Genomic DNA, 11,849 nt, shown 5'->3' with positions numbered 1-11,849 from the left:
AGTAAAGAATAAAAGTGTTGTCATTTTTGGCAACCCCTGTCAGTTAGTGTCTGAAGTCTAGTGATCAGTGTAATATTTTGGGTGGGGTCGAATTTGGCAAGACCTTATCCCCTGCTTATTATTTTTCATCTCCTTGTGCATAACCTCCTAATAATACTGCTTTCACATTAGTGTTTGCACAAATAGTAATTAGGATTATGGAAGCAAATTAGAAAGTGAATTTGAGAAGCTTAATTCCACTGCAAAGGACACAAAATATTTGTACTGTTTCAGGACACCTCCCCTGGTTCAGCAAGATAATGCATGGCAATGCAGTGTTAAAAACAAGTACTACCTTGATCACACCAAATGGCTGATTAACCCTTCAATTACTGTTACGCAAGTTACAAAAACCAGCTATAAAAAAGGAATCATTTCATCCTGTGGATACAGCAGTGGAATGCCAATTAAGTATTGGGCTCCTAATTAATTGCATTAAGGTCTGTCAAATCACTTTGCACAGGAAGGAGCTGTACACTTTGCTGTGCTTATATATTAGCTGTGCTTCTGGCTCAGAGAGACCTCAGAGAAATGACTTGTGGAGCATTGTGACCCAAGAACTAATTAGCCACTATAAATAAACTATTATTACACTTGCCTAATATGTAAAGAACTTGAAGCATATAACTTGGCAGCTGTGAATTCCTATCCACTTGGCTGTGCAAATCCTAATTTTTTAACTGTGTTGCTCCCTGTATTTTAGCTCCTGCAGCAGAGTCACAGTGCCACCTAGAGGCCGTACTAAGAAGTTGAAACGATTTCAACTCTCATACAAAACATAAGAAAAGCTTCAAGGTGATGTGGGTCCTTTTCTATATTGTGAAGTGTCTTTTACTTCAGAATAGAGATGTTCATCGTATGAATGGCATTTTTAATTTTTCATGCATGGATATTGCCCCTTCACCATTTCCAACTGGTTTTTAAGTGATAAAAAAGTAAGTAGTGCAAGGAAGATGAAGAGGAATAAGGAAACTAAAGAGCCAAGATGGTCATATATTTAATTAATTATGGTGATTTAAATATTATACTGCATTCTTAGAAGGCACTTCCCTTGCAATTGTGGCCAATTTTGAATTTGTTATAGCTGATATGTGTTTACCCCTGCAGCATTTTGTTTTATTCACTAAAAGTTATCTATTGTGTGTGGGGCTTTTTCTTGCCTTCTAGTAAGTTTTATGTTCTGAAAATGTGTGTTAAATCTTCCTGTTGTTATCATAAGAAGTTCTAAATGTACAGTCAGTGTAAACGTCCATGTGTTGACTTAGCTGGACATTTACATCTTGACATGGAGTCTTCTGTGTGCTTACCCTTATGACTAGACCAGGGGTAGGCAACATTTTTTTGATCAGAGTGCAGAAAACCCCCACAATGCCTACCTTGGAAGGTGCCACAGTGCCGGCATGTCAGAAAAACAAAATGATGGCAGGAAGTACATGGCAAGATGCCCTGCACATGCCTCTTGCCCCCCACCCAAAGCCCCTGCCCCTGAGCCCTGCTGCCCTGTGCCCCCCAGCCTGGGCTCTGTGGGTGGCAGCAGCTCCCCAGAGCTGGGCCTGGCTGCAGCTGGGAGGCTCCAAACAGCTGTGCCAGGCTCCACAGCTTCGGCATCAGCTTCATGCTGGCAGCAACTGCGTGCGCACCTTGGGGCAGACAGCAGGGCAGCACAGCCCACCCCGAGGTGCACACGCAGTCACTGCCAGCATAGAAGTGATGCCAGAGCTGTGGAGCACAGCACAGCTGTTTTCAGCCTGCCCACTGCTTGCTGCAGCTGCCCAGAGCCCGGGCTGGATACAAACAGCTGTGCTGGGCTCCAGAGCCCAGTCACCAGCTCTGTGCCAGGAGCGGGGGGAGAGACTGGGGTTGAACTGTTTCAGACCCCTCCCCCACCGCCTGCTCCGAGACGTGGGTGCATGCTCCGGTACAGAGCTCATGCCTGGGCTCTGGAGTCTGGCACAGGTGTTTGGAGCCTTCCAGCTGCATCTGGCCCTGGCTCTAGGGAACTGCTGCCAGCCACAGAGCCTGGGCTGCTCCCACCAGGCAGCTGGGACACTGCAAGGCCTGCTGGGAGCAGCCTGGGCTCTGTCACTGGCAGCTTGTCACAGAGCACTTAGGTGCCCTGCTCCTTTAAAGAGCTGAAACTGCTAGGGAGAGAGCCCTAGCAGTGAGTTGGGAGCCCCAGCTCCTGGTTACCAGGGCAGCCAGAATGAGTTAGTTGGCCCACACCTGCCAGCGGTCAGCTGACCAGAAGGGGCAGGGCCTGGCTCATATATAAACCCCAGGGCTGGGGCTAGGAAGGCAGTTCTTTGCCTGCAGCCAAGGGGGAAGGAGCTCTTCCAGAAGAAGCAAAGGGGAGAGGCCTGACTGTAAGTGCAGCTTCCGGTACTGTTGAGGGACAGAGCACACCCTGTGTGGCTCGAATTATGTTATAGCTGGGCGGCTTGAGTTATGTTATAGCCTTGGGGCTGGCATGTTGATTTCTGTTTATAATATCAGTGGTTTGGGTGAGGCTATTTGGGGAAGGAGGAGGCCTCATTGGGCCTCCTACTACAGTGTGGGGACCCCGGTGCCAGAGAGGGTGTGGCATTTGGGGTGCACAGACCCCAGCACCAGAGAGGGCCAGCATTTGGGGTGCACAGACCCCAGTGTCAGTGAGGCGCAGAGACAGGGCTGCAGAGAGCCCAGAGAGGACAAGGGAGCCAGCAAGGCCCAGACCAGACAATGTTAATGCCATCTGCAAGGCTTAAGGCGTGGTAAAGGGGTGGTTTGAGCCACACATATAGCCCATAAGGCTGGGGTGTCCTTTGACATCTACTTTGAAGCGAGACTCACAAGGGTTCTGGGAACCCACGGGGTTCAGAGAGACCATCAAATCATGTCCAAGAGGACTTAAAGGCAGCCTCCCTATACTATAAATCCAGCAAGACATGGCAGGTGAGAACTGAGGGTGCCCAGCGGGCCAAATTGGCATGGTCAAGGGGCCTTAGGGACCCTGTCCCATATCAGAGCTGCTACCCAGAGCCAGAGCTGGGTGTAGTATGCCAAGCAAAATGGCCTTCCATGCCATGCTCAGCATGTGTGCCGGGGGTTGCCAACCCCTGGACTACACCGTTTGACCCCAAGAGTCAAATGCTTACAATGCAAACTCTCTCTCTTAGCCCACCATGCTTGATGTTTTACATATCAAGGAGAAGGAAGATGTCTAATTCCTTGGTGCCATGATTTGCTTGGCCAAATGGTATTCCTTGGGGCTCCCCCTCCCCTACACCCTCTCCTAGCACCAACCTGATGTCAGAAGTCAAAATCAGGTAAGTAGGGAAGCTAGAGTACCCTCCATGTCTTGTCATCTGGGAGCGGGACTAAAGGATCTGGGGGCACAGGTGGTGTTTTCTTCGATCCTCCCAGTCTCAGGCTATGGGGTGAGGAGGCAGAGGAGGATCCAGGTAGTTAACCAAAGACTGCAGCACTGGTGTCACTGGGAAGGCGTTGGCTTCCATGACCACAGTCCACTCTTTGGTGAGAGAGGCAGTGAGCTGCTGGAAAGTGACAGCCTCCACCTCTCTCCACTGGGGAGGAGGCTCTTCTCAGTCAGACTAGCTGACCTGCTCCACTGGGCTTTAAACTAAGCCTGACAGGGGGGTGGGGGGACTACCGCCACTGCTGACCTGCTGAGCAACCTTTGCAAAGCCAGTGGGCCAAGGCACTTAAGGGAGCCCACCCATGCCCCAGTGGGGTCCCCCAAGGCTCTGTCCTTGGACCTATATTGTTCAACATCTTCATTAATGATGTGGACATTGGAGTCAGAAGCAGACTGGCCAAGTTTGCCACTGATACCAAACTCTGGGGTAAAGCATCCACACCTGAGGACAGGAGGGTGATCCAGGTTGACCTTGACAGGCTCAGGAAATGGGTGGATGAGAACCTGATGGTGTTCAACACTGAAAAATGCAAGGTTCTCCACCTTGGGAGGAAAAATCTGCAGCATCCTTATAGGCTCAGCAGTGCTACGCTGGCTAACATTATGGATGAAAGGGACTTGGGGGGTCAGGACTGACCACAAGATGAATATGAGCCTTCAATGTGATGCTGTGGCTAGTAAAGTGAGAAAAATGCTGGCTTGCATCCATAGATGTTTCTCAAGCAAATCCCGGGACGTCATTCTCCCATTGTACTTGACCTTGGTGAGGCTGCAGCTGGAGTACTGCATCCAGTTTTGGGCTCCACAATTCAAAAAGGATGTGGAGAAGCTTGAGAGAGTCCAGAGAAGAGCTACGTGCATGATCTGAGTTCAGGAAAACAGACCTTACGATGACAGGCTGAGAGCTATGGGACTCTTTAGCCTGGAAAAGTGCAGGCTCAGGGGTGATGTGATGGCCACCTATAAGTTTATCAGGGGTGTTCACCAGTATCTGGGGGAACGATTGTTCACCAAAGCGCCCCAAAGGATGACAAGGTTGAATGGTTATAAACTCTTGCAAGACCGTTTCAGGCCGGACATAAGGAAGAATTTCTTTACTGTCCAAGCCCCCAAGGTGTGGAATAGCCTGCCACCGGAGATAGTTCAAACACCTACATTGAATGCCTTCAAGAGAAATTTGGATGCTTATCTTGCTGGGATCCTATGACCCCAGCTGAATTCCTGCCCCTTGGGCAGGGGGCTGGACTCGACGATCTTCCGTGGTCCCTTCCAGCCCTGTTGTCTATGAAATCTATAACATTAGGTGTGTCCTATGTGCGAGCCAGAAGCCTCAATTAATCTCAATCCAGAGGCAATCTGGAAGTCTCTGTGCCCAGTCCTATTCCCCAGGTTGGGGCCCAGTCCTATCCCCCAGGTTGGGGTTTCCCTACACCGTCCATAAATAACATCTCCCCATCTCTTACAGGTATCTTTAGACTGGGGAGGGAGAAACTTCTCTTCACTCCTCTAGTCTACTCACGGTTAGACATCTTCTTTTCTTCTACAGATTGGCAAGAGCTCTCTACTGCTCCTCTGCTTCATCAACAGCTTCAGGACCCCTTGCTGTTGCTCCACAGGTAGGTTTGAAGACTCCCCCGAGTCTTCCCATGAAGGAACTGTAGCCAGTCCCTTCTACTTGCCCCTGCCAGAGCAAGTCACTCTGAAAGCCAGCTTTCCCCCTTCTCAGCTTCCACTTCCGGTTTCCCTTCTCACTGGTGTTGGGCATGTCTTTACGGTATCCCTTGGTGCCCACCCCTGTAGCCTGAGCCAGCATGTGCTAATAAAGCATGGCAGTAGCTATTTTGGGGTTTCCCCCAGCTAATTGGCTGGTGGGCCTGCCAGTTCATCCCAGGATCGGGGCTCTGCCAACACTGTTAGTATGCTGGCGATTGCAGTGGCTCACGTCTCACTGCCACAGTCAGTCTTGAGATAAAAGGAGAAATATTAATTTCCAGCATTGGACTAGTTCTGTGTTCTGCAGAACTCTGGAGTTCCACATTAGGTCTTGAGGACTTCCACAAAGAGAATGGGAGTAAGGACGGAGCAGGACAGGAGGCAGCACACCACCTTTGGTGGGCTGAGTTGTCTGGCTCTGCATCAGCTCACATGGCCTGTGGAACCAGGAATAAGGGACCTGCAACAGAAGAAGTTATATTAAAGGGCTTAATAAAGAAGGGATATTAAAGGGTTCCAAACTTTAGGAAGTTTGGAAACCACTGGACTATGTGATTTCAGCCATACAGTTAGAACCCAAGGATAATTCTGTCTATCCCAGACCATTTATTTTATCCAGCAACTCCTCTTGCTTTTTTCTGTGACTTATTCAGGAGGAGCTGCAGGTGCACTGTACTGACAAATTCAAAACAACAAAGTAAATCAGGAGTGGTTTAAAATCTGTAAGATAAAAAAAATTAAGGTGCTCTCTGCCCAATGTCTTAGTCTTTAGAGTGCAGTTGGTTCATGCTTTTCAGCTTTCCTTTGCAATTAGGAAGGTTAAAAATGTTATAAATAGGAAGCTGAGATTCTGACAACCATTTCTGGCAGCTGCTGAAAACATCAGATGTTGCAAGACTTTTAGGAAAGCCACGAGTTGGCAACAGTTGGCATAATCCTCACACTGATACCATTCAAGATGTCACTCCCAAGTGTATTAGAGGAGAGGGGAAGGTGTCACAGGGTCTCTTTTTCCAGAGAGAGGAAAAGGGGCTGAGGTTTCCATCAGTTTTGTCACTTTTCTCCATATAAGCTCCCCAAGTCCCTGAGCTGTATTATTCACATCTATTTCCACTTCCTCCTCCCCATGCTCTTGAGTTGTCCCATGTCTCTGAACCATTACTCCTCTCCCAACCTGGGGAGGGAAGTGTCTGCTTCTCTCCCAGCTGAGGAAGGTAGGGACTAGGCCTGTGCAAATAGGGAACTATTCAATTTGGGTTCGGATTCAGCTGATTCAGATGCCAGCAATTTGGTTTGGAGCTCCGAATTGGTTTCCCACTTCAGTTCAGTGATTTGGCCATAGGATATAATGGGGAATCAATGAAATATCTATAACTTTGTTCTCTTTTGTCCAATTCAGATGAAACTTGCAGGGGTGATATCCTCTGCTAAGATCATGAAGCCTGCCAAGTTTCAAGGTGATAGGTGCAGAGTTTTGGGGGAAACTGCACCCCCATGTGCCCCAAGACAGACACAGTTGCACACGCACCCATGACACGAGTTTTGCCTGTCAGAAGCCAGAGGTGCAGGGTCCCAAAACCCAGAACCCTAGCATCCCTGCAGTTTTGACTCCACTGTGGCTTAACACAAACTCATGTCATGAGTATTGCTTTCAAGAATTTGAGGTGCAGTTTTTCCCCCAAACCTATGGTCCTATCTCCTTGAATCTTGGCATGTATCATGCTCTCAGCAGAGGCTACCATCCCTTCAAGTGTCATCTGAATCAGCCAAAAGACAACAAAGTTATAGATATTTCTTTTATTCCCCATTATACCCTATGGCCGAATCTCCAAATCTTTTCCAAATCGATTCAGAAGCTCTGAATCAATTTGGAAAGCCTTAAACTTCCTACAATTAAATTCAGATTCATAGATTTGGCCTCTGAATCATCTCCAAAACATGAGCCAAAGCTTTGCACAGCCCTAGTAGGGATCACTGCTCCAATGAATAAGCTAGTCATGGACTCACGTCTGGTACCCTTACCTCTGCATTATTTTTCCCCTGCTTTAGTAAGACAAGTAGCAAAATCTGCTGGTGCAGGAGTTGCATTTGGTTTTCCTGGAAAGGGAAGAAGGAACAAAGTGCAATGAGTATGTTGCCATCTACCACAGTCCTGAAATGTGGCCCCATATTTTAGTTCTCCCAGGAAAGTGTTCAAAATTCTAGGCTCTCTTAGCGAAGCCAGAGCTGTCAGTACACAAGTTGCATGTTTTGCGTGACTGGGCCCCTGAAAGTGCTTTTCAGCTGTGCCACAACACTTGTGCATGACTGCAGAGCACTTTTATACTGTTCAGTTGCACAAATAATTAATCCTCCTCAAATGAGGTATCGATGCAGGTGTTGTTTTAGAGTGCCTTAGGGACTTATGTTCCCTAGGGTTATTTTTTATTTATTTATTTTTTTTTTTTTGCATTCAGGGGCTGTCAGCAGGAGGAGGGAGGAGAGAGGTGAGAGGGCTTCTTTCAAACCCCCACCCCCCCCCCCCCCCCCCCCCAACTGCTCCCTTCTAGCTCAGGCCAGAGAGGGGGAAAGGACCAGCGCAAGCTGCTGGCTTGCCTTACCTGATCTGGCGGGGGCATGGACTGGAGCTCCCTCACCTCATGGGCCTAGCCCAGCACCCCAGCCATGGAAGGTTGGGTGGGGGGTGCTGCAAGGCAGGGGAGGGAGTCTCCAATCCACCCTGCTCCTTTCAGCTCAGGCTGAGCAAAGCCCAGCCCATGCTGCTACTAACTTCCACCTCCTCCCTCCCTCCCTGCTGACTGCCCCAGAGCTGGGGAGGGGGCCAGGCCTGGGGAGAGGGGTGGTGCAGGCAGACTTGATCCCCGGCTGAGCCAAAGGAGAACGTCTGTTTGGGGGGGGTGCTCTAACTCATGGAAACTGCCATGAGGTACAGCAGGGGCCTGAATGTCTGTCTGCACCCAATGGAAATAACCATGCTGTGAAATGCTGCATCTCTGTTTCCAGTCTATTTATGAAGTTATGTGACACAACAGTCTGTGCATGGCAATTTGTTGTATTTGTAACTTGAAGGTAAAAGTAAAGGATGTTCCCTTGTTCATCCTTTGCCTATATTAAATGCCAAATTCTCTTTAATCCAGAAATGGAAATAACAGAAAAATACCATACTTATTTCTAACATGTTATAGCTTCCCAAACTTGATCCATGAACTGTAAAATAGTTAAATCACATGGTCTATGGAAGTCTTCAGCTCTGCCAAGTATCAGTTTTGATACATAATAGCACATCTTCAGTGGGACAGTTTGTATATTTGGAAACTGTGTATTGACTATTAAACCTTGTACTCTTTCTCTTTCATATGGTGTCAGATATCAACTCTAAATCTATGAGCCACTGGGCACATCTACACAAGCCACCCACTGTGCAGTTGTTACGGCACAGACGTTTAGTACTTGCATAAGTACTACATGACTGTGCAGTAACTGGCATTACTGCACAGTACCATTGCTGCATGGATTTTTTTAGATGCTACTGTGCAGTATCTTGTTACTACTGTGCAGTAGGTCTGTGCAAAATTTCACCGGCTGTTTTGTTTTGACACTGTTTCAACTCGACTCAACTTTGAAGCAGCAGCCAGGTGGTGGGAGGCAGGGGAGAGCCAGGGCTGTGCTCCAAGCAGCTCCACAGCCCCATGTGGCTCAGCCTGGCAGGGAGCGCAGGCCTGGCTCTCCCTACCTCCCACTGCCAGGCTGCGCTCTGTGGGGCTGACGGAGCCAATGAGAGCGTAGTGCCGGCTCTGCCCACCTCCCGATTTCCTGGGCTGTGCTCCAATCAGCTCCACCAGTCCCATGGAGCCCAGCAAGCCACTGGGCACTGAGCCTGGTGGAGGGAGGCAGTGCTAGGTGGTACACGGTACCCAGCAGCTCCCACCCCAGTAGAACTGAGCCTGGTGTGGGGAAGCAGAATGCAGCGCTCTGCCTCCCTCCACTGGGCTCAGCTCCCAGCACTAGTCCCAGGCAACAGCAGCAGCCTCCCACCCACACCCCCAGGAGGGCTCTGCTGGATTCCTCCAAGGGTGTGGGCAAAACTCGAAACAGCTTTGAAACAGTTTTTTGATTAAACAAAATGGAGCAGTGCTTTCAAAATAAAACTAAACTCGAAATGAAACACTTCTCCATAGAAACAGAAGTTGAAGTGAAATGGTGCTGTTTTGCACAGCCCTACTGTGCAGTAGTGTCGCTGTCACAGTTTGTGTCTGACGATGCTATGGCACTGTAGCAATAAGCTGTATAGACGTGCCCACTGTCTGGTATTATCACTCAATATGTGGACTCCATATGCCATATCTGAGCATTTGAAAAGATTGTAGCTTTTGATTAAGTGCTCTGCTGTTTGCTGAACACCGCATTCACACAGGGAGCTGTCCAAGATGGTCATCTTGTTAAGTATTGTTTTGAAGCATCCATATCCAGATTTCTGTCTGTTCAACTTTATGCATGCTTCTCTGTCAAGGTCATGCCCATGTGGGACTCATTTGATGCTGGTATAAAACAATGTAGGAATAGATCTGACCTTTCCCAGCAGTTGGCTCACTTCATTGCTGCCCAAAGATTTGGTTTTGCACACCCATTCTCTCCCAGGAGCTTCTGGGTTTCATGTATAAATGATTTACAACTCTTAAGCCTCCCTCTATTTGGGTCTTCAGTTAACAGTTGATAGAGCAGCTGACTCTTGTCTCTATTGCCAGTAATGGTGTTAGGGTCTGTCTTCTTGTAGCACTTGTTCTAATACCCAAGAGGGCAGGGAATATATCTGTATAAATTGTGCAGCCTGTTACGAGTTTCTGCGCACTATTAAGTACAGTGTCAAGCCCTTTAGTATAACAACTTCTGGACCATACAGAAATACAATAGTCTGCTGGGGCATATACAATTGCAAGCAAAGCTGGCCTTAGGGGTGGGCAACACGGGCAACTACCCAGTGCACCGTGGTCAGGGGAGCGCGAAACACATGCATGGACACACGTGCTCGTGCACACATGTTCTCACACACACACACACACACACACACACACACACGAGCAGCCTGCTCTTGCAGCAGCGCTTTCCCCCTGTCCCTCTACAGCTGATCCCCACCAGAGGCAGGAGGAGCAATACCCAGCCCAGTTTGCCCTCTGCTGCTGCTCTGGAGGACCTGGGCCAGACATGTGTGAGTGGGGTGGTGCCTACTCCAGTTGACCCACCTTGCAGTGGTGTGGCCAGAGGCTGGGGTGCTGGGTTCCTGTCCCTGGGCTCTTCCCACTTAGATGTTCCCACCCTACTGCCTCCCACCCTGGGAGTACAAAGAGCCCTGTACATAGTACTCAAGGAGAAGAAAGAGCTTTATTGGTGGTGGGTGGGGTGGGTGAGTGGAGGGGCTCTGTGGGTCGGAGGGAAGGCGGAGGGGATCAGTTGTTGGGGAGGAAGGGGGACAGGGGCTGTTGTAGGGTGGAAGTGGAGATGGGGGTCTGTGTTTGCAGAAAGGAATAAGGTGCTTTTCAGAAAACTGTCCACAATGAGTGTGGTGCTGGGGGTGCACAGTGGGGCTGGGGTCTGCGGCCATCTGTTCAGGTGGCCTACAGTGGGGAGTGCAGGAATAGGTGGTCCACCAGCACCTCTCATACTCTATATCCTGGCCTCCACTGTTGGGTGTGTCGCTTGCCTAGGGCTTCAGTGGGGAGGAGTCCCTTTGCTGATGCAGCTGCCAGTGCCAGGTGTCCTCTGCCTACTGTGATTCTCCACCCAGGCCTCACAGAAGAGCTCCTCCCAGGTCTCATAGATGTTATGCAGTACACAGGCTGCAACAATGACATGGGCGATGCTGATCTCTGTGACCTTGGGTTGAGAAGTAAGGGTGTGCCAGCATCCCTTCAGGCAGCTGAAGGCGCATTTCACCAGCGTGCGGGTCTGACCCAGGCACCTGTTGAAATATGGTAGGGGTCCAGCTGGCCAGTGTAGGGCCACATGAGACAGGGGAGGAGCAGGTAGGAAGGGTCTCTAATGAGGAGAAGCAGGACCATCACCTCACCCAGCTGGAGGCCTGGCAGCCCTGGCACAAAGCACCAGTCCTCCACCACAGCTGGCAAGGTGGAGTGGTGGAAGACACAGGAATTGTGGCACTGCCTAGGGACAGGCATCATGATGATCAATGATGGCCTGCAGCAAACAGAGTGAAAGCCCCACCAGCTGTAGTAGGGGCAGTCCCCATGGGGTGGGCAGGTGATGGGGATGTGGATCCCATCCAGGGCCATGATGAACTGAGGGAAGACCAGGGTGCAAAACCCCACCACCACCTCCAAGGGGTCATGGACCCAGAGCACGGTGTGCCCCAGCATGTCTTGGAGGGTGCTGCAAACCTCTGGGATGGCCTCCTTAGCAGTTGCCTTGCCCACACCAAAGTGGTGGCTGATGTAGCACAAGCTGGCAGGTGGGGCCAGCTTGAGCAGGGCAATGGCCAGCTGGGTGACCTCAGGGAGGGGCAGCCATATGGTGGTGGCCTCATTCCAGCTGATCAAGGAGCTCCTCAAAGGTGGCCCAGGTCATGCAGAATGACTCCAGCCTCTGCTCGTCATCCTACATGCTCTGGATTATGTACAGCCACCAGTCCTGGCTGGTCCGGTGGGCCCACCGGTTGGGGGGCCGCAGC

The 11,849-nt window shown here is 49.9% G+C and overlaps 1 long non-coding RNA gene across 1 annotated transcript in view; it reads left to right on the top strand.

The window, feature by feature from the left end:
- The first annotated feature begins 795 nt into the window (after nucleotides 1-795).
- Nucleotides 796-11,849, top strand: part of LOC102377189 — a 12,708-nt gene continuing 1,654 nt past the window's right edge. The window contains exons 1-2 of the long non-coding RNA XR_324244.1: nucleotides 796-834; nucleotides 5,001-5,070. This is a non-coding gene — a long non-coding RNA (uncharacterized LOC102377189). The remainder of the gene's footprint in view (nucleotides 835-5,000; nucleotides 5,071-11,849) is intronic.

The sequence above is a fragment of the Alligator sinensis genome, unplaced genomic scaffold (assembly GCF_000455745.1).
Source record: "Alligator sinensis unplaced genomic scaffold, ASM45574v1 scaffold1131_1, whole genome shotgun sequence".
In the NCBI taxonomy this organism is placed as follows: Eukaryota; Metazoa; Chordata; order Crocodylia; family Alligatoridae; genus Alligator; species Alligator sinensis.
This window is presented reverse-complemented; position numbering and strand designations above follow the sequence as displayed.